The 27,231-nt window shown below is 40.9% G+C and overlaps 1 protein-coding gene across 1 annotated transcript in view; it reads right to left on the bottom strand.

The window, feature by feature from the left end:
- LOC112564301 (guanylate cyclase 32E-like) overlaps positions 1–10,474 on the bottom strand; it is a 46,445-nt gene extending 35,971 nt beyond the window's left edge. The window contains 1 exon segment of the mRNA XM_025239017.1: positions 9,838–10,474. The gene's annotated coding sequence lies outside the window, so the exon portion shown is untranslated.
- Between the last annotated feature and the right edge of the window lie 16,757 nt (positions 10,475–27,231).

The raw sequence follows: 27,231 nt of genomic DNA, 5'->3' as shown, positions 1-27,231 counted from the left end.
CCGCGTGGGTCTGTAGACATTGAAAGGTCCAGGCCTGGTAAGAGTGGAGGACAGACTGTCACGTGGAGACATGGACGAGTGGACACAAAAAGAGGATCAGCCCACATCATGACACTTGGCTATTAATGTTAACCTTCACGCCAAAATAGACCTTTCTTTTCGTAAAACTTTCAGTCGTCTGCTTTGCTGGCTTTCAAATTTTTTTTTCAGATTGAAACCATTTTCCCCGAACGCCGTCTGTTCCTCAGTCTTCCCTAAACTCCTCCAAGTGTCGGTGCTAAGCCGACCGTGGTGGCGGATAGGACCGCAAAGGATGAAGTTAGAAGTAATACACGAGGGCGCTAACTCCACCATGCGCACCATTCACGACGATGCCAAGCCTATGATTATTAGTTTCCTTCAGCCTCCTACAAGACAGGACTTAGAAGCTGATTTTAGGCTCAGTCCCAGCATTTCTTGGCACTCTTTGCACAGTCCAACACAGTAATTTAGGCGTGGCTTCTGGACAAGCGATCTCCTATTTACGGAATGGTAAAGGCAACGTCTGGATGAATGTATTTATTTATTTTTAGACAGTCATGGGAAGACAATATTATCTCCACAGAACATGCGACAATGTCCTTTGCTAATATGCTCAAAAGCTGGATTAACTATCATTGATACTTCCTGATGGTGCCGCTGATAGAAGGATGATGCGAGCAAGTGTATCGGTAGCTAGCAAGTTCACGAAGTACAGTCCAGCACGATCACAAAGATCACAACAAGGCCAACCATTGACTCCACAATCACAACTGACCTAAGAAAATGTCAAAATCCCCCCACAAAAGTCCCGACAATGACATAGTGAGAATTACTATCAACTGGTGAATGTTTTGTTATTAACATCACAATCATTGTCTTTATTGTCGTCGTCGGCATTAGAATTTTCATTAGTGTCTAACCCTTATCCTAGATGAGTTAAGGTGATCGAGGGTGAACAAACAAACTGAAATTAATAACAAAAATAATTCTTCATACGATATTAAATAGATTAAGTGCGAAAGGACAGAGGAGATTAAATGTACCAAAAAAAAAAATACCGATCACAACATTCATGATTGGGAATTTAATTTGCAGCTATCGATGAGTAGGTGGAGGAGAATGAGGTAAATAGAGGAGATAAAATATTGATATCCATAAACCAAATAAAACGAACAGCTGCTCTTTTATATCGTCCACATAAAATATAGACTGGCATTTCCTTCGGCGCTCATCTTTCATGCAAATTAATTCAAAGAATGAGACAAAAGCTTTGCATCATGGGAAACCAATTGCCATGAGTACAGACCGCTCTTTTCCGCAAACAATTAATTGCTTGTTAAGATAAAACATCCATTCTACCAACAAAACAGATTTTCCCAAGAGCTGGAATCTGTTCATTTGATGTGATTCCTGTGATTTTATCTGACTCCATCCGTCGTCTGTACCTGGTGTCCCTTGATGGCGACTTTAAGCTACTTCAGTCTGTCGTGGGCGGGTCGGCCGCTTGTGGCAGGAAATGGCGGCCTTCCAACTCGTCCTTCTGCGAAACACTTTTCCTAATTCGGTCGCGCACCTCGCTGAAAAGGTCTTTCAACAGAGCCTGTCAACAAGGGATGCCAGTTCCTGTGCTAACAATTCACTTTCCCCCCGAGAGGCTGCCTGAATATTCTTAGCTTTTACCATCGCAAAGAAAATCAGTCGGCGATTGTTAATGAGTCACTTTAAAACATGATTATTCCAGTCCATTATGCATTGCGGCTAAAAGAAGGGCAAACAGAGGAAGTCAGCCACTCTAGCTCTGTGATACTGTCACAGTTTCCTGTTATTCGCGACAACATGTCTCGCGAATGTTTTTGTTTTTCTGGGACTGGCAACAGATCGAGGCCGACGTACGTTCCTCAACTGCTACGTGACACCGGGTCACGTGCTTATCAGTATTATTCTTTAAATTGGCTTAGACCAGTGGTTCTTAACCTTGTTTGAGGTACCGAACCCACAAGTTTCATATGCACATTCACCGAACCCTTCTTTAGTGTCATCAAGAATTGCGGGTGTGTCTTGACCTCCGTGGCGGAGGCTTCGCAGAACCCCTGAGACCGACTCACCGAACCCCTAGGGTTCGATCGAACCCCGGTTAAGAACCACTGGCTTAGACCATCAGGAAGACAGTACCATTGAAAGTGTGGATGCATCCAACTGGCCACCCATCCGTTTTCGTGCAAACTGTCCGATGTCCTATTTCTCTTAACTTCCCTTCCTCTACACCAGACCTGGGCAAACGCCGGCCCGCGGGCCGGATCCGGCCCGCCTCCTGTCTCTTACCGGCCCGCCCGCTGGCCCACCCGCCAGTATATATACTATGTATACAGTATTGGGTAAAACTCAGTTAACTATATTAGTCCGGCCCTCTAGAACCATCCCAGTTTCTCATGCGGCCCCTTGGGAAAATTAACTGCCCGCCCCTGCTCTACACCCTGTCCACTATATTCTCCATGTCTCGTTCTTGTCTCAAGAGCCAAGAGCTTGTGAGTATACGCTATATAAATCACATGTTTATTATTATTATAAATGTGTTTATATAGAACAATTCCACCAAGGGAGGAAGCCACGCCTTGATAACACCACAACAATCGACAACACAAAACATGAAAGCAAAAAAAAAACAACAAAAAACAACAAAAAACAACAAAAAAACCAAACCAAACCAAACCAAAACAAAAAACAAAACAAAGCAAAAACAACAACAAAAAAAAAAAAAACACCAAAAGAGCAACGGAACGCAAATCAGTCGAGCCAGGCAACCGACTCAGCCTAACAATCCTGGCGATAATTTGCAAAATGGACCTAACAAGGAAGACGATAAAACCAGAAGTTTGCAGAACATATCAGTTATAAGCGCTCGATCAACTGCATCAGAAGACCGCCATTGGTAACAACACCACGATCAGCACCAGCTTGTCGTGAAAAGCTTTGTGTCCTGCAACATCACTGTCCAATCAACATCGATTCATCGTCAGCGGTCCGCTTGTTGGAGGAGACTAAATGTTGCACGTCTGCCCAGACCCATGCAAGAGGAAGAGAGGAAATGAATTGCAGTCGCTGGCAAGGAAACGGTCCACGCTTGATTTCTCAAAGAATGCATCTGTTTCCTTGCTCACCTTGCTGAACATAATTAATTGCTTTCCAGCAAAAGCCCGGAATTACGGGTAATGAAGGGAGTGCTTGAGGGCGTGGCAGAGGTAACATAGTGTTAGAAAAAAATAGAAACAGAAGATTGCGGTGGCTGATGTACTAGTAGTGCTTGACCCAGCCACAAACACATAAATTGATGAAAATAAATGACATGAAATTGCGGTTGCCATTAAAGTGAACTATAACAACTTGCTATTATGTGGTAGGCAAGTATTAGCTGTGCAAAATTCTTTTAATACTAAGAGCAGGTTATGCGAATATTCAAGAAATGGTCAAAGACTTACAGATATCTGTGCTCGCCACAAAACATCCACACTGTTAGAAATAAATAAGCTGTACAAAAGGACTAAACCCAAATTAATCCGACGGTTTTCACGATGATTATAAAGTAAGTGGGATTATGTGGCATTGGAAGAAATGCTATTTCCTGTGTGTGTTAGAATGAGTGTGTTTAGTAGAGGCTTTAAAATGATCTTATAAGTACCTTTAAACCTCTTACTTGTAAAACTTCTTCCACCAAGAGAATAGATATGTCTAGACGACTCAGCTAAGGTTCAAGGCATGAAGTGACAGAGCACTGGGGTCACATGCATGACTCATGCCTAGTCGCTAGGAGTGTGACCAGCCCAATATTAAGAGCATATAGCAAGTATCAAGCGCTTAGTGATTTTTCGTGCACCTGGCTCCAAGACTATAGACCAGGTACAGTATTCATTGTCAGCCTTGCCCTCTTTATTGCTGTGCGTGTACTTGTCAGAGTGGATCATAGGACAAAAACAATAATGCTCAGAATGTATCAAGCAAAGACACAAAAAGAGTGGCGCTGGGTAAGAGAGTTAAAGGTCTGGAATATATTTTTGTACTTTTTAAAAACTTCAAACTTTATTACTTTTAGTCATTATAGGTACTATTTTCTGCAAAATCTGTTGTGTATATAGCATGATCACAATGACACATGTATAAACAGCTCATACATATATACAAATACATACATAAATTTATGCACTAGTTTGTGTGAGTTGAAGAAAATGTCTGATCACCAGTAACAGAGCACTCTCCATCAAGAAGTATAAATTAAAAAGGAAACAAGGGTAGACAAAGAGTAAAAAAGAGATAAAAAAAGAAAGGAAGTCAAAATATTAGAAGGAACAGAAACTAGAGTGACATACCAAGTTCACAGGTCTAGCTAATCAGGAGTGATACTAGTTCAGTTCAGTGACAGCACTAGCCCCTCATAAGGTTTCCACAAAAGGTCATATCCATCCAGGGAATTACTTGTTCCACCATGAAATCTCTCTAAAGAGAGTATTGATATTTTTAAATTTTTAAATCCTCCTACAGAAGGTTTGGCATTTTCCATTTGTGTGAGCAGAGATAGTGTGCGCGCCAAATAAAACCAGTTTTGGAGAAATTAAGACTTTTGAAAAAATGAGCATCCGCTGACCAAGACTATTTTCCACAATGCACAGCAGATGACTAATTACCTCCACCTTAATGAGACATAACATTTTGAAGAGTTGATAATCTCTCTTATTTTGTATTTTCAAGCGTCCATTTTGTGTGTAATAGATACAGTAATATGCATACATAGAAAAAATAAATATATTGAGAGAAAAGAAAAGAAAAAAAGAAGTGGGTTTTTTCTTTGTGCAACACAAACTGCAAGCACACTTACTCTGTCTATCCGTGACATGAGGGATATAGGTGCTAGGGTACGAATGAGGCTGTGTTATCGAGAAAGCCGATTCCCACTGACAAGTGTACTTGATGTTCTTTTCTTTCTTGCCGGCATCACCTTTCACTGCACACTGAAGGAGAGTACGGTGGTGCATTGGCTCGTCAGTGTTGGAAGACGGGAAAGTATCTCTACACCAAGGCCGAGTGCTCGGGGTGATAGCGAGAGCACTGGAGCTTATTACAGGGAGTGGTATTGATTGTACACCACTGCACCCACCGTCATCTACATCCTGAGTGCGCGTGCTTTCTCTCTCTCACACACATGGACATGCATGCAAGTAAACACATATACCCACACGCATACATGGACATATATACACACAAACATACACATAGACACAAACAAGTACATACACACACATGGGCATGCATACAAGTAAACATACACACGAACACCTACACACACACTCATACACCTGGATATGCATACACACAAATAAAATCACACATATACACGAACACGCGCGAGCGCACACACATACAAGTGCGCGGACGGACATGTAAACAAACCAAGATACACTAAAATGTATACACAAACACACATACCCACATACACTTTTTCGCACAGGCAGTCACACACACGAACATATATAGAAACGGATCCACACAAGCGAACACACACACATACACACACATTCACCCTGTGTGTGTGTGTGAGAGAGAGAGATAGGAGGGGTGGGGGATACTTTTTCAAACAAAACTCGGCGCCAGCCCTCTTATCCTCCCAGACGCTAAGCACGACCGTCTTCGCCTTTTGTTAGTTTTGTTGTCATAGGAACATATTTACAACAGGACTCGTCTCCCTGTTTTTTTTTAATTTGCTGCATTTTATCATGTCTTGTCAAAACTTTGATATTGAACTTTAAAGTCACGTGTTGGCATGAACCGTCTCTTCCTATGCAATCTAATTTCCTCTGCCTACTGTTCTACATGTACAACTGTACACCCAGGACATTTTATTTTATTTTGCAGCAATTGCAACCTTCTTCAACTTTAATTTAACAGGCACAGGAATTTGTTTTGTTTTGTAACAGGTGTACTGTACAGGCAAGATTATTCGCTTTTATAACAGGCAACTCTTCCTTCCAATCACCAAGCCAAACGGATGAGCTACAAACTCCTTCCTTTCCATCAAATGTAAACGACAGATGCCTCACATGAAGATAGTTTGAAAAGTCGAAAATTGACCGATTGCTTTGTTTATGAATTCTTTGTGATGTCCGGTCTTACTATACCCTCCTTACTAATTGATAGGACAACACACATTTTGTTTATTTTGTTTGTTAGTGTTGTCAGGTGTAGGAGCTGTGTACACAGACGCCGACTATCACCTTCGTTTATGTTATAAAGAGTTTTACTGTGTATGTTAGTGCTATGTGTTGTAGGGACTGACTACATACACATATATATATATACTATCGTGTTGGAGCCTGTGATGTGTAATATGTTAATGGACGACCAGTAGTCCATTATATCAAGTCGACCTATCAGTCCCTTAGGAGTCAGTGCCAAAGGTTGATGTTTGCAATAGTGGATTTAACATTAAGTTAACTGATTATGAAACAAGTGATGGTCGATTAGAACTTTTCAATTTTTTTTTACATCTTTGATAATAGTGTTAAGATCAGCACTGCTCTTTCTCTGCTTTGCCTCCTGAAATATTACCTTGTATCCCATCCCAGACTGACAGACATATTGATGAAATTATTATTGGAATACCACACAGTCTCGAAAAAGAAAGAAAAAAAGCATGTACAGACACACTGACGTGATTGATTGAGAGAGAGAAAAGACAGAGAGAGGAGGAAATAAAGATGAAATTCTGAACAAGTTATTAAAATAACTAAACTTCGGAGACATTTTTCTGAAACCTGATTCAAATTTAAAAGTTTGGAGTTGTTCATTTCTCAATGTTGTCTGACACTTTAAGAAAAGATTAGCAGCGGCTGCTCGGAGATTGGATCCTAAGAAGGTCACAATCAGAACTCATGCTCCAACTGAACATTTGCTCGCTGCAACAGTTGGTAAAAAATTGTAAAGAGGCGGAGAAAGAGAGATAGAGGGAGCAAATCACGGCAGTATATTTCAGCAGCTTATCTAAGACATACATCACCTCCACATCGGTTCGATCTTCGTCTGACATCTGCTCTCCCAGCCACCCAACAGCCGCCACAAGAAAGTCCTGCTGCAAGCTTTTTTCCCTTGAACACTCTAGACCATTTGTCTATGTTTTATTTTTTCTGTGTTTTATTTTTGGTTAAGGTTTTTAATATTTTTTTTTTTCATTTGGTATTTTCAGTAGCAAAGCCTATGCTGACAAAGCCGCGCTTACACACACGTGTTGGAATCCATGTCCTACATGGTCAGGACATGAAGATGGCTTCTTTCTCAGATTTTGAACAATGATTAAAGCAGGGGACTGTGCTCAACCCTTTGGAAAAGTAATTTTGACAATAAGAGAGCGAGAAATGAAAAAAAAACTCACTCCATATCCGGCGTCTTTCTTTTGTTTCTGCTTCTTTTGATACCAAGGAATTAATGGACATGAGATTTCTCCACGTACTTGTGTTGTTCATCAGAATAATGAACATATACTTTTTTCTCTCTATTTCTTTCTCTCGCTCTGTTCTCTCACAAGCACACACCACGACATAAGAATGAGAGAGAAGCGGGCAGCCATACTAAAAACCACCCGAGAAAGATAACAGAAGCCAAAGAAAGGTTGTCTGTGGTTTAGCAATCGAAGTGTGGAATTGCAAGAACACTACTCACCTATTGTTGCTATTCTACTACTCATCAGCCAGAGTTTGTAAAAAGTTGTAACATAATTAAACATGCGTGGTAATCTTCCCTGTATTCACTTTTTTACTATCTATAAAAATTACTCTGAAATCCGCAGATCCATTAAGGCCTAAGCCTCCTGCTGAAGAACACGAGGATGGAATAGAGGATGGAATGGAGGACGAGCACGGGTGGAAGCAAAGGTAGAAAGAGCAATCAATAGAGAAGCCTGCGGGTGTATCCCGGAGATAGATGATGAGACCTGGTGTGTGTGATTATTGTGACAGTCACGACAGTCCAGTGGCCACACGACTGTTCCAGTGATAAAAATCGAGGGAATGCGAGCATGGCGTTAAGTAAGCGCAGTTATTTTCATTACTCGGCACGCGAGCTGGATGCTTGTCCGTGGACATGTAAATCTCATGTTCCCCACTTTTTCTGTCCCTCATTTGCCTGCCTTTTGCACGAGCCACCACGCTACAAGTGCTGACAATTGTAAACAGAAATCACCAACACAGCAATAACTTGGACGTCCTAGGTTCAAATCTCATCATGGGACAGCTGTTTTACATCTGACGCCTATGAACAGGGCAAGTTTTCATGATTGTGATAAGTGAATGTATAGATACACATGCAGGATGTGTATCCAGTCTTATGTCATGAGCAGGACAACTTCCTCTTTAAACTATGCAAATATATTCGAATAGCCTTAGTTTATAGGCCCTGTGTTAACCCCAATCCTGCTAGCCCTTGGTCATAAACACAGTAACGGTGTACAACCTGCTAAATCGGTGAATTCAAAGAGCCAGGTGTCTTAATCACAAAACATGACACCTGGTAATCGTCCCCTCAGTCACCTGCTAATCCTGTATTAGTACTTAGCTGATTACTAGATGTCAGCTAAATTTTTGTTAGTTCTTAATGATTGCTAAGTATTAGCATTTAGCCCAACTATGGGACCAGCCTCTGAAGTCTGTGGCGAGTGTGTCAGCCACCAATTTTTTCAGGAAAGGAAGGGGAAGGAGGAAATGCGAAAGATGTTAAGAAATGAATTCCCGTCTAAAGCCCTGAATAGACACTGTATTACTTTCATCTCTCGGCGATGACATTTCCTATCTCCGTAAATCCCGCATGCGCTAATCTCGCGATCGTCAATCTAAAAGCTCATCATTTCAAAGGCTGCCTCTTCCTCTACGACTCTGTATCCACAAAAAGATGATGATGGTGGTGCAGAGAAGCTGCAGTCTATCTATATATACCTTCAAGACTTCATTGGAAATCTTGAGATTACTGAAACTCGTAACTTGAAAGTATGAAAGCTGTGGCCAGAGTGAACTCGTCTATAGAATCATCCACAGCCACCAGTACAGCCCGGACCTATCAGTTGGTAGGATGTTTATTAAGTGATAATTTAAATGAATTTATTAATAATAACTGTTACTCGATTCTTCAAAAATTATCCATGCGTTGTACATCAGTACTGCTTTGAGTGTCATGTGGTGTACAGAAACACTCCTCTCAATAGTGCTCTTTATCATAGAGAATTATGTACCGGGGTGCTGGCCATCTGTAAACTGTAAGCGTGGTTATCCAAAGCAAATCAGATGATATATCTTTTATACGGTTTGATCCGGTCTAAATGTTTGACAGAAAATTGCCAATAACACTCTAAAACTTCAATGAAATAAATAACTAAATGTTAGTAATAATTTAAACTTACGATACATAATATTCAATTTTAAAACTTAAATTCACCTGAAGAATTATGTTTTAATAAATCATTGTAACTTTTATTAAATCGAAGCTTTTGGAAATGAACAGTAATTATGTGGTCTAGCGTACATACATTATGTTATTGGCTCAAACTTCAAAAAAACCAAAACAAAACTATCCAGAAGCAATGACCTGCACACGTCCTCTCCTATGTACACGCTTTTCACAGAACCATCTACCCCAGAAATCACTGGTTACTTGTGTCATTCAACGGTCGCGAATTCAAACATTGTCGTGTCCGTTATGTGACTTTCAACTGTCGGAGAAGAAAAACAACCTCAGGGTAAGAGGATACAAGACTCACAAACACAATAATAAAAAAGAAAACGATACCTGAAATCTGAAGCGCGAGTTACTTCCACAAAAGATAAAGTCCATTATTCTCTGCGACACACCGACGGGTTAGGAAGACCTCTGAAGCAGAAAAACCCTTTTCTGACAAAACTGTGGCGCCATCTCGTGTTCTTGTTACTGCCCTCGTGCGGCGCACATCTTTGTGGTGTCTGTCGTGGGACCCTCCGCAGCACTGAGTCGTCACAGTTGTGCGTCGTTCTCTTCCCCTCCCTCCATCCAACCGCCGATGTCCTCTTTGCGTGACTCACGGCAACGTTCTCCTTGGCAGGTAAGCCTAGACACCTGACGACCGGTGACTGAGCGCTGTCAGGACGAACTGCGCACCTGCCAGGTGAAGCGAGGCGAAACGGACTCCAGTCTGGAGAGTTTGCTCGTAGTCAGTAGTCAAGCAAAGATACGAACCTCTTGTTTTGGATTTCAACATTCTTCTGAAATAAAAGAGCTTTGCGTGTAACCCGAGACAGAGTTGATGATCTTCATATCGGTGTCACTGGATCTCTTGCAGAATCGTTATTATCGATGTGAAGAATACCTTATCGATGTACCGTTGCATTCCCAGGTAAGTGTCATGTCCAGGTAAGTATCGTGCTAATTAAAACCTATTCGTCGCCTCTTTGTATCGACAGCAGTTTATTTACCGCTATCTTTCAGAAATCTGCACCCCGGGTGCGCCATACGAATCCCGAACAAGTACAGAACACGATATAAAAAGAAGTCAGACAAGCTTCGTTTACCCTGAACAAAATAAGTGCAGCTACCCACCCAAGAGGGTCACAGAGGTTAACTATTTATTGCTACCGTCGGTGGAGAGAGCGGACTACAACCGTAACCTTAGAGGCCACGAACTCTGATGAACATCACCGTACACTGAGCCATTAAAAAGCAATAAAAAATACGAGTTACAAAAGCAACGGTTATTGAGGCTCTTTGGGGGCCTGGTCTTCAATCACAACAGTTTGTGTTTGTAGCTTTGTCCCGCTACACCTGAGTTCTACCTGACAGGTATGTCACGAATGTAAATGATTAATAGAGGTATAAATCAATCAACTTACCCAGCGACTGCATAAGTAATTATTGTCATGAAGGTGTTGTTTCGAATCTACATGAAAGGTTCGGTAATTGAGAAGAGAGTAACAAAATACTTATCACAAGGTAGATAAGTAGTGCTACATTATACACAGACCCTGAGAACTTGAAACAAAGCCGTGAAAAACAAGCAATATTAAACACGAAAAAAGTAATATAATCCTCTCGGGTTTTGAAGCTGAAGCTATTGAGCTGACAATAAAATACTTGTGTAAAACCAAGTAATGCCCCCCTGCTGTGAAACAGATCTTCATATTCTTCTCATTTACCCCAAGGAAATCTTTTTCATCGGAGTTATTTTTTAAAAGAATTTCTTAAATACTCAGTCATTCTCCTTCCACAACACGATGTCAAAAAGGTGCCTCCTGGACATTTTTTAACCCCCTTCCCCCTCCACAAAACTAAATAAATGTTGGCGAGCCAAGTATCCATCATTCTTGTTGATAAAAGGAGATTACCGCTTAAAAACGATCCTCACTTTATTGATGACTACCGGCTTCTGGGCCTCCACGCACGTCATTGGCTCGCTCAACAAAGTAGTCAATTAGCTTAAAAAGTTAATCAATCAATCGAGGGTCAAAATGTTTTGTAATAATAAACATTTCAGCACTCGATAGAAATCAGAAGAAAGATACTGCGTATTTATTTTCATTTTTTTTGGTTGAGCTCCACCAACAGTCCTGGATGCAAATATTTCATGTTAAGCCTGCAGACATACAATGGTGGCGCGACACGACGACAACAACAAATGGAGTGAAAAACTTCATTAAACATTCAGAAGGACAGAGTGAAGCGCACGCTCCCACGAATGCAAGTGAACAAACAAGCAAGCGCACACACGCAGGCGCCATTTTTTCGGGCAACTACCTATATATATATACTGGAAATTATGTCCATACCATAAAACTAATTAAATGAATTCGAAAATTGACAAAAAAAAGCGCATTGTAACAGAAAGTATTGTAACAGCTTTAAAAAGCTGTGAACTCTGACAGGTTTGCTAATAAAATGGCATTATAAAATTTTAGGAATCAGATGAATTATTCATTTAATAGTCCAATAAATATGACATAGTGCCATCTTCTCTAGCGATTTAGTATGATAAGTGTCAGAGAATTGCAGCTCATATTGACTATGATACAAGAAAAGGAGTGCTTCTCTTACACGAAAATATCTGGCACCATTTTGAACATAAATAAACACTATGTTATTTGAGTCAACAGGTGAAGAAAGTTTTCCAACAAGTATGATTTTTTTTTCTAAAAGATAATATTAGTGATATGTCGTCGTGAGAAAAAGGCAATGTTCCTTAATGCAATAAAATAATCTCTTGTATCTAGTTAACAATTTAATCAGTATATTTTAATTTTTTTATAATGATAAGGTCTTATTTATTTAAGGAATCTCTGCCAAATTATTTGCTATCACTGGGGTGGCGGTGTCTACATGGCTGTAGGGTGTACAAGCGGAACGATCTGAACCACGGAGTCCACCAGCAACAAAGACATTGGGCGGCCATTGCTGGCGACAGAGCGAGTTGAGCCCCTTTATGTTCTGGAATTTCCACGCCGCCATGGGCCACAAATCACGGCCGGGTATAGCTCGGGTGTCCACCCGGTCTCTTGAAGTGAAGGGTGCGTGCGGGAGGCTGTGTTGGTGTGTTCAGAGCTTCGTTGTACCGCCGGAAGTGTACAAACTACCACCGGAAGTCGAAAAGAGTGTCGATTCATGTCACGTGGTTTCCTTCAGTCTGTATGTTGGTCGCATTGTCTGTTTTTAGCCTAGCTAACTCTGTTTTCTTTATTGGCAATAATCAATTAGCGTTAACAGCTGCTCCTTTGACATGTTGTTGGGTTTTTTTTTTTTTTTTGGTTTTTGTTTTTTTTGTTTTTTTGTTTTTGTTTTTTATTCTTTAGACAGTAATTATCAACCTTTGACACGTTAGAAGGAGCTCTGAAAATGTTCCTCAGAAGCAAACCTAAGGGTACCTCTCTTCCCACTCACCAACTCACCCACCCGCGTAAATCCATTACTAGCCATCGCAACATCAGATAGGTGTATTAATCATTCGGCACTCGCAATGCCTCATTACACACAAAGCAGACCGCGAATGTGATCCCCTGCTTTCTGGCAGAGAGAAATGAACGTGCTAACTCAAGTGCATTACCAATATTTGGCCTGTGGTTCTGAAATTTTATCGAAAATCTCGACATTATTGGCTTATTAGTCGATCTTTGAATGTAGCATGACTACTGCCAGTAGCCCAGGCTGCATCGTCATGGGAAGGAAGGAAGGAAGAGTTAGAAGAGTGTATGACAAGCAGCGAAGTCTGTCACAAACTGGGAATTGAATGGCAAGATGGCAGGTGCCCACGCTTTCTCTGTGTCCTCGGTCCACCGACCACGACATGGAAATGCAAAATTCAAAAATTGAACAGATCATAACATACATTTTTTGTCCACGTTTTCTCTGTTTGTCGTGTGCTTTGCTCGTTTACAAAAAAAGCACAATTGATGTCTCCAATAATAGTCATCTGTCTTCACAATCTCAATAACAAGCTCGGTGGACCACGAGGGTCTGTGTTTTAAAGCTGGATACTCGTGTTTAATGCCTGGGAGGGACACAAGTGGTGAAAGCGCTTCTCTTTATGTCTGTGATAGTTTGTGGAAGGAGAGAGGGAGTGCAGCAATAAGACGACCAGAGAGGGAGAGAGGAAGGTGGGGTAGCAGGATGACAGTTGTTGAAGTAATAAAAAATGCAGTCAGCTCTATCTAGCATGAGTCCACATGGACTGAGGGACTGCAGACAACGTGATGGCTGTTAATCACGTGACAGGAACTAATAAGAAACAAGAGCCCTACATTGTGTGTCATCTTCTTTACCATTTCATCGTTATCTCGGGAGAGGATGGGCTTTGGGTGATACAAATGTCCTTATAGAACAGTTCTTTTTTTGCTCTCACTCAGATTTTCTTTCTCTTGCAAGATCAGACATGTACGCATGCACACAAAACACAGAGTTATATATTCACACGCATACTTTTTTTCTCTCTCTCTCATTCACATTTTCTCTCTCAGACAATTTTTTTAAAAATATCTACAAACACACATACACACACGAGCTTGAGGTCAAAGTATACAGAAAAACAATATTCCAAAATATCACAACTGTAATGACTTCTTTTCGCTCTTTGGTGGCTAATTAATGGGACCATATGAGTGTTTTATATGTATGTGTGTGTGTGCTATGTGCTCAATACGGTTAATTCAGATTGTGATTGATCCTGTTATGTAATTTTTGTGCAAATGTTACATTTTATTGATTGTAACACATCTGACGTTACTTCCTTTCAACAAATGAAGAGATGAATAAAGAAATAAATAAAGAAGTGGGCATGTTATCAGAGAGAGAAATAAAGAAAGGGAAAGGAGTGGAACAAACTATAGATACATAAGGAATAGGTATGTTATACGAGATATAAGAACAAATGTGTAGATTGATACAATATGATACAAAGGAAGAAAGAAGAAATTCGAAACAATATAAAGATACTAACAGGAGAAAAAATATATAGAGAGAGATGCGTGCGCAAGTGCTTACGTGCGTGTATGTTGCCAGCCGGTAATCAGCCAGTCTGGTCTGCTCAGTTCGTTCTGTGCTAACGGCGCCGGTCACGCACTTCAACCATCGATACGGCGACACTACGTGGACACTACGTGCAGTTGCCGGCGCGACTCTCTTCTCGCATTACCATTAGGCGCCGACTGCTTTTAGCAAAGTTTTCGCAGTTGAGTCAGTCCCACTTTGATAATACTTACTTTTATCTGCAGTCTTTGAAAAGCTGAAACCCATATCTTGGCAGATACTCAACATGCTAGAGTACACGGCACAGACACAACAGCTACAACAGTGACTATAACAGGGAAATAACAGTTCCTGTGACTGGCCCTCGCATGGATTAGAAACTTCCGAGAAACTCATTGACTATGAATTACAGTTCCGTCTTCAACTGACCACAATATATACACCGATGTCTTAGCTGCAAGCTTTCTTTGATTGTTATGAAGCTAGACAAACGAAGAAGGATTAGGACGAAGAATTAAAAATGACAAAAAGATAAAAGAATAATAGAAACGAGAAAGAAGAAAAAAAAGTCAAAAGAAAGCAAGAAAGAGGAGAAACGAGGGATTGAGAAGAGAAAGGAAAGGTAATCAATGACAGTAAAATTACAAACATTTGTGTATCGACGCACTTAATTTCCTCCGCTCAATGTGCGCTAATTGCCCTCAGAGTAGAGTGCTCTGGGTAACTGCGCTCTAATCTGCCGAATAAGGGTCTGAATTCTTACACTTTTCTTACTCCCATGCTCCTCTTTTCCAAAAATCCTTGTCCGTTGTCCCTGTATTTTATCGGCCATCCTCTGTAACGACTCCACACATCATCCACTAGTCATCGTGGTCGTGTTGCCCACTCGGAGGACGACGGTTTCAGTGTCTACGGACTCATTGCTTGCCGCTAAACGCCCGCCAAGTCTCCAGTACAACCTCCCTTGCCGAGACAGCCTGGCACCATAATAGTACCGCATGGAATTATTAGATGACATTATCTGATCGATCATTTCAAGTCCTCCTTTCCTCCCCTACCCCCCAAAATAACTGGGTTTCTGTTAGTGGAACAAAGGGTTCGACTACAGGACTGAGCTAAATCATGAGAACACTGACCCTTCCGCTAATGGTATGATGGTTGTAAATACTTACTTATATCTTCCCAGTCCAGAACTTCTTGCGGAAGAGGTCTGCTTTCAAAGTTATTCTCGAGATCCGAGTATGGCCCTCTCGAAAGGTCGAGGAATGTGACCCAACAATTTACACCATGGAGTCCAAATTACTGAGCGCTTGGCAATTTTCTTTTTCTTTGACACATTGGTGGCGACCACATCACTCGAGTCAGATAATAAATAACAAATGGCAATAATCTAACAGTCAGAGGTTGACGTTGATTGTCGGAAATAAAACCTGTGATTTTATTTGTAGTGGGAAGGATTTATTCGTTCTCTAGCAGTGGCACAGAGAAGAAGGGAAGAACACAACTACAGCATCGTTGTCTGTCATGGGGAGAGTAACATTTGCAACGATAAAAGCAGCTCGTCTGAGATTTGCGAGTACTACAGGAGGAGTGTTAAGGGGACAGTTATTAGTTTTTACTAGCGTGGTTTTGGTTAACATGTAGTAAAATGCTCGAAATTTGACTGAAAACTTTACAGTGTAAAATATATTAAAAGATCACATCACCACCAACAGTGTCTTGGCACGTCTTGTGAGCATAGTTCACACCAACATTGAAAGCTTTCAGGCCCTCGGAAACTGTAGATAGAAAATATGATCTCATATATTTTAATGTCTCTGCGATGAAATTCAATAAAAAAAATGTAGAGCAGACATTTTAGTGATTTCTACCTCACTCCACAATATTGAAACCTTCTTTCTTTCTTTGTGTGACGTGCGGAGACTGGAGCAGGTCAGTGTGTCTGAAAGCGAGGCGCACAAATAACCAGTTTCAATATCGCAGACGTGCAAAGCAGACGTAAGGTGATCATGGTCACGTGATCTTGATGCATCTGTTGTCCGCTGAGCATATTGAGCCTGCCTTGTCTCTGTGACTCAGCATCACTTCCAGGGTACAATCCATTACTGAGTTATAGCAATGAAATCCCACTGGGGACATTCCTTTGTCGTAAGTTTGTGTCACAAAGTTGAGGATAAAATAATCTCTAAATCCTTTAAAACTTTTGTTGTCGCTTTTAATATTTTCTTTACTGTTATTTTATTGCCATGTAGGAATTCAGAGCATTGTTAACCTTTAACTGATTGCAGAAAGTTTTACATGTCCAGCTGGTCGTCTTTTGCGTATGTATATGCTTAATCCACATTTTATAATTGCCCCTTTCGAGCTCGTTCACGCAAAATAAATACATAACAATATATGACAGAGTTGATGGACGACTTTGCAGTATCTGAGGTCAATCAAACAGCAGACAACGGATATACTGGCGGTTATCTGTGACATCACTGTGCCTTCAGCCTCACTTATTCACTTGTATACGGCGCCTTATTCGATGTGACTAACTTTGTCCACTCTTATCATCATCGGTTTTCACGGCCGACATCATCACATGCCAAAGCCTTTACCATCCTCTATCATGACATCGGTTTAGTCGCTGCTGAGTTGTCTTCTGATATTTAGTCTCCGACTCCAGCTACCCAGAGCTCCTAAAAGTAGGTTACTCTTATATATGTGTATAGAACATTAGGAAAAAAGTTAACAAAGAAAATTTTAAAAATAAAACAAAAAGCAGAAAAAGAAAGAAAAATTAAAACAAAAAAGGGGGAAAAAAAAAAAAAAAATTCCCAAAATAGGAAGAATAAAGATTTAAACAAAGTTGCCATATTCTAGTGTAAACAAACAAATCCCCTCACCAAAACTTGACAGAGCTTCAAATTTAGTTGCTTGACTTCACAAGGATCGTATCTAAAGCAAAGGAAGACTAACATACCCCCATCACGTGATTTATTAAAGGCAGATCATCAACAACACACAACTCCTGCCTCTCTCTCCTCTGTCTAATGGCGATGTACCCGATGCCTCTGGTCAAGCACACAGTTTCTATCACTCAACATTTCTGCAATGTCAATACCACACAAATCACACACGTGGCTGTTCAAGAAACTGTCATGGAGGACCTCCCCAGACACTTCAGAAGGGCAAGAATAAATGGTCTCGTCGCACTTTCATCCAAAATAAATCCTTCAGGAGGTAACGCACGACTCATCGAATAAACACTCTCCTCGCAAATACTGCGATAGCTTCTACAAACTGCAGCTGTGACAACAGTAGATGACTTTCTTTTATTCATCCAAACTAAAGCAAACTAAGGTAATAAAACACTACCGAGAAAGATCACGTGACCAGAGCAATACACACGTCACCACACTCATTCCCATAGTCCAGCCGAGCATTGCTATCGCGGTATAGACTGAATGTTCTCTCTCTCTTGCTCCCAAAATTTAATCCGAATTAATGAATAAATTAACGAAGAAAGCTAGAAGAAATTTCGATAACTGTGCAGAGCTAGCAAGGTGCAGGAGAACTTGTGTGCCAGAAAAGACCTCGGGCGGATTTTCTTTCCTAGCGAGTGTGAAAACAAGCTGACCCAGGGCAACCTGCACACAGACCTGTGAGTACATGCCGCCGTAATCTTTGTTTAGACTACGAACCTCGACATCGTCAGCAGAGCGTGAAGACTTGCAACCTGAGACACACAGTCGCCGCCATCCTGACACGATCCACGTCTTAAGCCACAGACAAACGAACACGCGGACATACAGTCTTGCATGCATAAGAATAGTGTGTTCACACATTATGACACGCACGCACGAACATAATACACTTCTGGATGTACATTTATATCCACATCAGCATACAGACACAGGCGAGTGCACACACACCCACACACACACACACACAATCCATGATCTGACAAAGGTGGCTCACTGCTTGTCTGGAACATTCCCCTCCACCCACCACCCAACCTGTCCCGCCGTTCAGCCTCAGCGACTCTCGGGCAGCTGGCAACCTAAGCCTGCAGGGCTTTTGTGTGGGTGGCATTTCTACTTTGGGACCAAATGTAACTTGTCACAGGTGATAGAGAGGTCCACTGCCATTACTACGGTGTACCCTTACCGCCGGCCCCTGCTCACCTCCAGCTCCTGACAGTAACACACAGAGTCTTTGTAGCGCTAGTAGAGCGTGGAATGTGAGCAGAAAAACACAAGGTCCACCGTTTAAAAAATTGTTTAAACCTATTTTTTTAAGTGACTACATTCCCTCTGCGAAAAAGTTAATACGAAATTTTTTTAACGGGAGCGACAAAATTGTGTCCTGCTTCTTTGCATTGCATTGCACCAGCTTGCAAAATGCTCTGACACATGTAGCTGTTGACACAAAAACATTCTAAAAATATTCTAGTAACATTCTTCGTATATTTCAGAATATCTTTTAAAACGCAGTCCAAGAATTTCTCCTTATACACACCCAAAACTAAAATATTTCAATTTTCATAAACATTCCAGTAGTGTTTAAGATATATTCGAGAACTATCGCAGAAACAGCTACTACTATCGCAAGTAACACAAAACTTGCATTGAAAGAAATTCTAATAGAAGTAGGTGAAAGTAGAAGGTAGAAGAGAAATGGTTGAAAGATGAAAGACAAAGTAGCATGAGATCATGAAAGACCTTTGACTTAACCTAAGCCAACTCCTCACCCACTTTGAACTTGAACTTGCACACGACCTTCCAATGTAAATTGTCCTTGGTCTAGAATCACATGACCCTCTCTCCAGGAGATGGACTTATCTGAGCAGAGCGTGGCTTTGTTGTTAATCAAAACACTAATCGGGAATATGTGTAATGACTATTTGCAACAGCCGGCATCGGGTTGCCATACTTATCTTCCATAGTCTAATTACAAGACGTGTCCTGAGAGTGGCATCCACAAGGGTAACCATTCGTCTGGTGGTAAAGCAAAGGTACCAACACTTAACACGATCAAATGAACAGAGGTACAGCGCATCTCTTAAGACGCTTTTATGTCCCCTTATCACCTCTCTTTCGAAAAGGATCAGCTTGTTGACTACTACCTATCAAATGGCAATTAGCAGCCAGACATTTGACTTAATCTCTGGTTTTTAATCATATCGCAAAGCATACCTTTGGACAAAAAAAGTCGAAAAGAACGCATTAAGGTTGGCAGGTGGAATTGATCCTCTATATTCTAAAGACCGGTAATGACTGTGGTCCGGTCTTTCAATGTGTGGAGTCGCTGGGTAGTCAGATGGCGCGATGATAGAGGACTAAGGACCAGGGCGACGTCTGTTCATGGATCGGAGTCACACCGGGACCTCATCCCCACTCGTCGCCTTTTCTTTTGCTTGCTGTGACACCTTTTCATGTCCAGGTCCTGCTGGCAGAATTATACACTGATATACACTGACTAGGCGTCAAAGGAATAGCAGGGGTACATTTTCTTGTCTAATGGTTGTTTGAAGCTCATCAAAGCTCATCAGAATATATTGCCCCAAACCTAGAACATGAGTCTGAGCAGAAAGAGGTCAACAACCTTGACGTCAAGATTGTACACGAACACCTTTACGATAGGAAGGCTTCAGCCAATGGGAGAGCTGGAACCATACTTTAATTTAGAAGTATCTGTGAAGAAGCGTGATTTCTGTCTGGGATTAGCAGCTTTCGTAGGTGAACTGATTGTTCCTGTCGGCAGGTTTCTTAGAGGACTATTCTTGTCTCTTATACTTCTTTCTGGTTAGCCATTTATACGCGTAGCTGAAAAACTGTAGATAGGAACACTTCTGACTCGTCTTCCAAAACCATTCTTACTTCATATGCGATGGAGTACTTTTGACAACTGTATGTGTAAATTTAATGCCATCTAAAATGTCATCGAAATTTTATTTATTTTCAAATATCGTGTATTATTATCAGATGAATACCGTACCATAAAGTTACTCGGTGTGTAATGGTCTTTCTGTATGTCTCAGGCGGTTAGGTTATATTTGTGTTTCGATGTGTCTGTCTGTCAGTTTCAGGCTTCTCCTGATCTGAAATTGTTATTTCTTTTCTTTCTCCCCCTCCCCCTCTCTCCCCTCTATGTGTGTACAGTAAATTAGACATGAAGTTTTGTTCAGTTTTCTTTCCTTTGCTGATTATACCAAGTCCAAGGAGTATTTCAAGGAACATAATTGAGTTCTTGTACATTTTTTTTAGTTCTTTCTTACTTCTTATTTTCCGTCTTCTTTCTACGCCTTTCTCTCCAGCATGTCATCAATTAAAGATTTAAGAAAAAACGCTCCAATACAGAGACGGATATGTTCTGCAACAAGACCTATGACAAGGCGATAACAGCAACGACAAAGCGACGACATGTGGCAGGTGTTCTTGTCTCCCGCAGATGCAACGTGACGTCATCAGATGTGATCGAACACAGCTCACCAGAGGTCCACATCCTCACGGCCTCTCTGTACCAGGAATGCAAGTCAGACCAAAGATAGGTACGGAGCCCTGTGGGAGTTCTAATAACCCATTCTGTCAACAGCGACACTGCATTAAACTGTCTTTGCGGGGACGTTGGAGGACGTTGACGCCAGAAAAAATGGCTGGCAATCAGAAAAGAATGGAGTGGCCATGCTAGGCAGGACTTGCGTACAGCGATTCAGGACAGACTTAAGTGGCGAACCTTGTTAGATGATACATCTAATCTAGTTCACCATGGCACGCAGGACTGGCGGACCACCATAGACAGTCCTCCACTAGTACCAGTCAAAGAACGAATAAATAAGGGAATAAATCTGTACTTCGTAAGATAAAAGAATGCATAGTGGAAGTAGGTGACAGACTCTTACTTTGAAGGTCTTTTGGTAAACTCTGACATTCATTGAAACACACCATAAATAGCTTTGAAAGCAATAAATAATAAAATAAGACTTTATTTTTTCCCACAGGGCATTTCGGGCCAGGTCGACATCAAACCAGAAAACAATACCACAACATATTCATATCCGCCAAACAGACTCATACATCCATGGTTCAGGCAGCTGCATTCATTCGAACTCATTATCAGTCAGAAATCTCACGACAGAAACAACTAAGGGCAGCTTCAGTGTGAGTAATTGAGAATGAAGAACTCTAGATGGAAATTGATGCCTTACCATCAAACACATTAATGTGAAGAACATGCCAAAATGCCCTCACACGTAAGTATTATTCAACCTACCTTCAAACTTTCGCTGGAATGGACTGCACAGTGCTTGACACACCAGTTGTAGGTGTATGTAGCCATAGCTAGTCCTGAGGTTCCTTACGAGATACTGGTGAGCAATGTGTTTCCCTGTATAACAACACATGCTCCACAGGTTCCACACCCAATGTCCAGTTGTATAGAAATCTCGTTCTCAAAAGGAGAATACTAGCCACTAAACAAAAGATGGCGATCACAGAAAATTGAGTATCCATTGAAAGCAGGACAAAGTGAAAGGTCAAGGATCTGACAACTGAAAGCATTTCTGTCTCATCCGCCGGCTTTGTAATAACAAAAGCAGAAATTTACACTCCCCGTTAAGTATATACACTGCCAGATCAACAAAGTAGCAACAGCAACAACAACAAAATGTAGTTCTCTAACCTTTCGAGAACAGCAATTTTCAAGGGCGGTACCCATCTCCTCTCCCTCACTGCCTTATCTTCCCCATTACTTTTCAGGCAGATACGCCCTTGGGACGAATGATGCACCGCACGGGAATCGAACCGAGAGACCTGCGGGCTCTGATATAAACGCTTCGAGCACTTTGGTATCTGCTTTCCCAAACTGAAGAAAAAAAGAAAGAAAAGAAAGGACAGCGAAACAAGAAGAAAAAGAAACAAAGGGAGGAAGGCTAAATAGGAAAAGCAATCGATAGGAGGAGACAAGCACGTACCAAGGGAAACCATCCAAAGCAAAATTCATTCCCTCCCCTACCTCCCACTGCAGGAAGAAAGTGTCATTAAAACACAAGGGGTGCTACACAATGATGGAAAAGGTGTCACTGTAGACTTTTGATGACTGCGACATTTTCTCCAGGAAAGACCACTTGCCGGCAATTTGCCTTCCAGCGAGTTTGGCAGACTTTACAATTTGTGGGCCAGGTTGCACTTAGCAGACGACGTTCAAAACCTCGCGGGATTTGCTTGTCACTGTAGTCTGCACTTCAGACCTCACGTAAAGTGGTAATTGTTCCAATGGCGCAGGAGGTGAAGAGAGCTGATGGGTCAGTGGGAGCACAAAGCCGAGTCCGTTTAGCAAGAAAATGCTTGTAGATGGTTGCCGGGGGGTAAGGTTTTGCTCTGTCATGTGTTTGTGTGTGTGCTTGCTTGCGCGCGTAGGAGTGATAGATAATGTAAGAACTGTAAACAACAGTTACATCTAATGCGATCTTAAGACCATCAACTAGTAAACTACATTTCAGCTGGCTAAGCTAATAGCGAACAGCAGACACAAACTATAAAACCAAGAAGGCGACACGTATGGTGCATTTTACAATTTTTGTTTGCCTCATCGCGGAAGAGAGGAAAAAAGAAAAAAAAAAAAGATGCTGTAGTTTAAGTGCTCGTCAGACAAGCGAACGTTTTCTGCAGTGCAACGTATTTCAGTTTTCTTAAGGCAACGGAATTAGCAATGACTCAGACAAGGAACTGCAGGTCCTGCAAGTCATAAAATGAAGAACTAGTGACATGTTGCTCTCTCCTCTCATCTTTTTCTATCTCACCCCCTCTCTCCCTCTTAGCCTTTCCTGCTTTCTATTGTCTCTCTCTCTCTCAGCCTATACAGCTGACGGTTCCCAAAATACCCTGTAATGAGACGAGACGAAACCTCTGTCGTTCCTATATTTCTGTGCAGTGAATATTGTTGTCTTTCTACTTTTTGTCTGCCATAACAGAATCCATATGACTTAGTCTCCAAATTTTCTATTTCTTACGACATAAGCCCCATAATGCAACAAGCAACTTCAGACTTATTTTTGCAACTCTAGATCCGAATGATTATTCTTTTAGTCTCATTTTCATCATGGAAAAAAAATATAAGACCCCCATTTCCCACAACATCAATAGGAGGCTCTTGAGACGGCAACACAGGCAAGATGGCTGTGGGCTTTATTGACGCCAGAAACTAGACTGTAGTGTAACCGACATATGCTTGACTAGCAACTTGTTTTTTTCCTGACAAAACTAATGACAGGCAGCCTATTTTTAAAAACAAACCAGCACATATATATATACTTGTACATAATATCTACGTGTACTTGTAATGGCATCTACATATACATATTATGTATACTTGGATGTATTATAGCCATATACTTGCACATATTAACTAGATGTACGTGTAAATATTATTTTCATACACGTGTACATGTTACCTACTAATACTTGTGCGCCTTTTCCTAATCTCGCTATCCTGATTATATCTTTTTCTTTCATTTTCATATTTTGTTCATATTGCATTCTGTGTTTATTATGTTTATGTACTGATGCCATCTTCTGACTGTCTTCAATTTCCTTCTCTCACACTAAAGCTTGGGCTAGGTATGCATAGTTTTGACATGTGTCAACCTTACATTCAAGTTAGAAACCGAGCGTATGCAGAGTACTACAAATGACGGAACAAGACGGACCCCGTATCTCCCTTTACCCTCCTTCTTATATGCGAGAGACAGAGCGAAGGAGGAGGAGGAGGAGGGACAGAGAGAAATGTCTGTTCGTTTGAGAAGTGATATGACAAAGTGCATCGTGAATTTGCTACGAGATAACAATACACTCAGATTTGTGTACAACAGGAGTTGACGCCTCTTTAAGCGAGCAAGTTCCTGATGAATAGCCTAGGGGAAGTAATCCACATTAAACCAATTATTTTAGTTCGGGCTTATTCCTTCCCTTACACTTCATACGGGGAGAAATAATGCATCGGTAAAAAATTTACAATTTAAAGACTTTTTAAAACTCTCTTCTTAACTTTTAATGATAAATATGCACTGAAACGATTTTAATACGTGTTTTAAAGAACAAGCGGGGATTAGCTGATGTTTTTTAAGACTCGTTTTAAATTTGTTACATCGATTGAGAATCAAAGAGACAATCATGAAATTTCCAGGTCGTTAATCTTTGCAAATGATATATTCTATTTCTTCCCTGTTTTGTGATTTCTTTTATCATAGTTTGCAAGTAAACCTGCTTTTTCTGAATATTTATGAAATTTAGCTGTCCTTTGAAAAGTTTGCAAAGGGAGTCAAATCGAGAAGTCATAAAATGTTCAATGTAGTTGCGTCCCCTATGCAACCCGTGACGAGAAGGAGGGTAATATCGGGACACGCTTTTCTCCTTTTACTTAGTTTTTTTTTCCAAACTGTAATCGATTTCAGTTTTAAGTTCAGAAGATCAAACTGTTATGTAACTTAGTTGTATCTTTTCATTTGATTTGGATAAGTGTGAGTGAAATAATTGACGTTGATTGTGGATGGAATTGGAGACAGAATAAAACCCTTTCCTCTAAAGTGTGCATTGTCCTTGGAGATCAATTATGACTGCACAGGCGCCTTTGTCAGCTTGGAGATGTCTAAGACTTTCTTTTAACAGTTCTTGTTCCTTATATATTCTTATTCATTCATTTTAAGTAAAATGGTATCATTTTTGTCCTGTCAAATAAAAATACTAAAAAATTAGTGAAATTTTCTGACAAATAACAAAATTTCTGACTAAATGTGCAAGATTTCTTACTCACACAGTCTATTTTCGTCCATCGCACACTACTCACTCATCCTTACATTTATCAGGTCTATCACTGGAGAAGACAAAAAGTTAACCAGGGAGTTAGTCAAGCAGTGTGTGCGTGTTCGTGTGTGCGTGTTCGTGTGTGCGTGTGTGTGTGTGTGCTCGCGTGTGCTCGCGTGTGCACGCGCGTGTGTGTGTGTGTGTGTGAGAGAGAGAGGGAGTGACAAATGCGATCAATACCTGCTCCGTTCTCTTTAACGCGCATCAATGCTGCATTCTGACATTTTACAGATGTACGCTTGCTGAACTCTGGGGTCAGTGGGTACTGGAAGGATAAGGGGCACAAGTAAAAGAAAAGAGTGATCTTAAGGTTGTAGGGGAGTGAGATATGAGATCTCACTTATTCCGGAGCCAGCTCTTGTGAGGATGCCACCTGTCTCTTCTCCACTTGCTGCCTTACCTTTTCTAACCCCATGAGTAGTCAGGTACCTAGGCCACAACTGGGTCAGTCGGGTGAGGTACGCTTCATAAAACGGGTATCAACCTTGCTTAGTGTACGCCTTTGGGCTTGGATTCGAATGAGTAAGGAGTTCTTTTCCCCTGTCCACTAGTGGTACGTGCGTGAATGAAGGACAGACAGACAGACAGACAGACAGACAGACAGACAGACAGACAGACAGACAGACAGACAGACAGACAGACAGACAGACAGACAGACAGAGAGATACTACACAAGAAATAGAAAAGACATTTATTTATTGCAATACCATTACAAAATAGTGCTGGGAAGTTTTGTGTGTGTGTGTGTCTTTTAATTTCTTATTTTCTTTTTACTAGCCCTTCTTGCTATTTGCCTTCGTTTAGTCTATCTGTATTTCTATCTTCAGTCTGTCTGCTCTAAACATTATGTCTCACCTGTGCCTCAGACAGGTAGATTAACCTCAGAAAGTTCAGGACATATTACGTCATGGTGACGTCAAGGGTCCCAATGAAGGTGTCGACAGCTGATGTCGCAGAAATGCCAACACCTGACAATATCTAACTGCAACAGCGCAACGAATTGTATAAAAATAGGTAGAAAGTCTAAGAAAAAATCGAAAAAAATTCCCTGAAGTGGTGATGCAAAACGGTAATAATCAGTATTAACAATCGGTATTGATGATCACAATTTCACCTTTGGGGATGTGAAAAATAATGACACACCTTTGCAATGAGCTGTCCTCTATAGGTATGAAGTGACCAATATAAACCATTATCTCTACTGGCGATTAGAAAACAAGTTTACCTGAGAGGAACCTGGCAAGGTCTCGACATTTACCCATTTGTAAACATGCCATTGCCTACTACTGGCAACCCCTGTGGTCTTTATGTGGATCAATATATGGTTCACCTTTATGTATGTTAACACGAGTTTTGTTTTTAAAAATCGCAAATTATCAACAAAGCAAAAATGCGATTTTCGTACTGTTTTGTCTTTCATTTTTATCTTTTGTGTCTTTGCGAAGATCCAACCAGCAATGAAAGAAATAATTTAAATGTATGCTTAAATTATAATCTCATATTCAATGACACTCGCATCTTTTAATTGCGATATCTTGCCAACTTGATTTTAGCACCAATGTTGAGTGAGAAACGAAGGTGGCGAAATAAAATGGTACATGTTCTTTCTCCAAGGGTAGCTTTGGAAAAAATTTCTTTTCTACCTCAAAGTCTGGCCAGAGAAGAGATAATGTGAGGTGAAATAACGAGTTGAAACTGTATTTTTGATTTACAAAAGTAAATGACCTTTTTATGAAACTAAATTTATAAAATATATTATCTTGTTTTCAATGGCTCTCAGCCTAAGCGACAAATCCTCCTGACGACTCAAAGTTCTGTATCTCTTTTCCAGGAGGTCTAGAATCTTGGCTATTTT

This window comes from Pomacea canaliculata, linkage group LG1 (genome assembly GCF_003073045.1).
Source record: "Pomacea canaliculata isolate SZHN2017 linkage group LG1, ASM307304v1, whole genome shotgun sequence".
NCBI lineage: Eukaryota > Metazoa > Mollusca > Gastropoda > Architaenioglossa > Ampullariidae > Pomacea > Pomacea canaliculata.
This window is presented reverse-complemented; position numbering and strand designations above follow the sequence as displayed.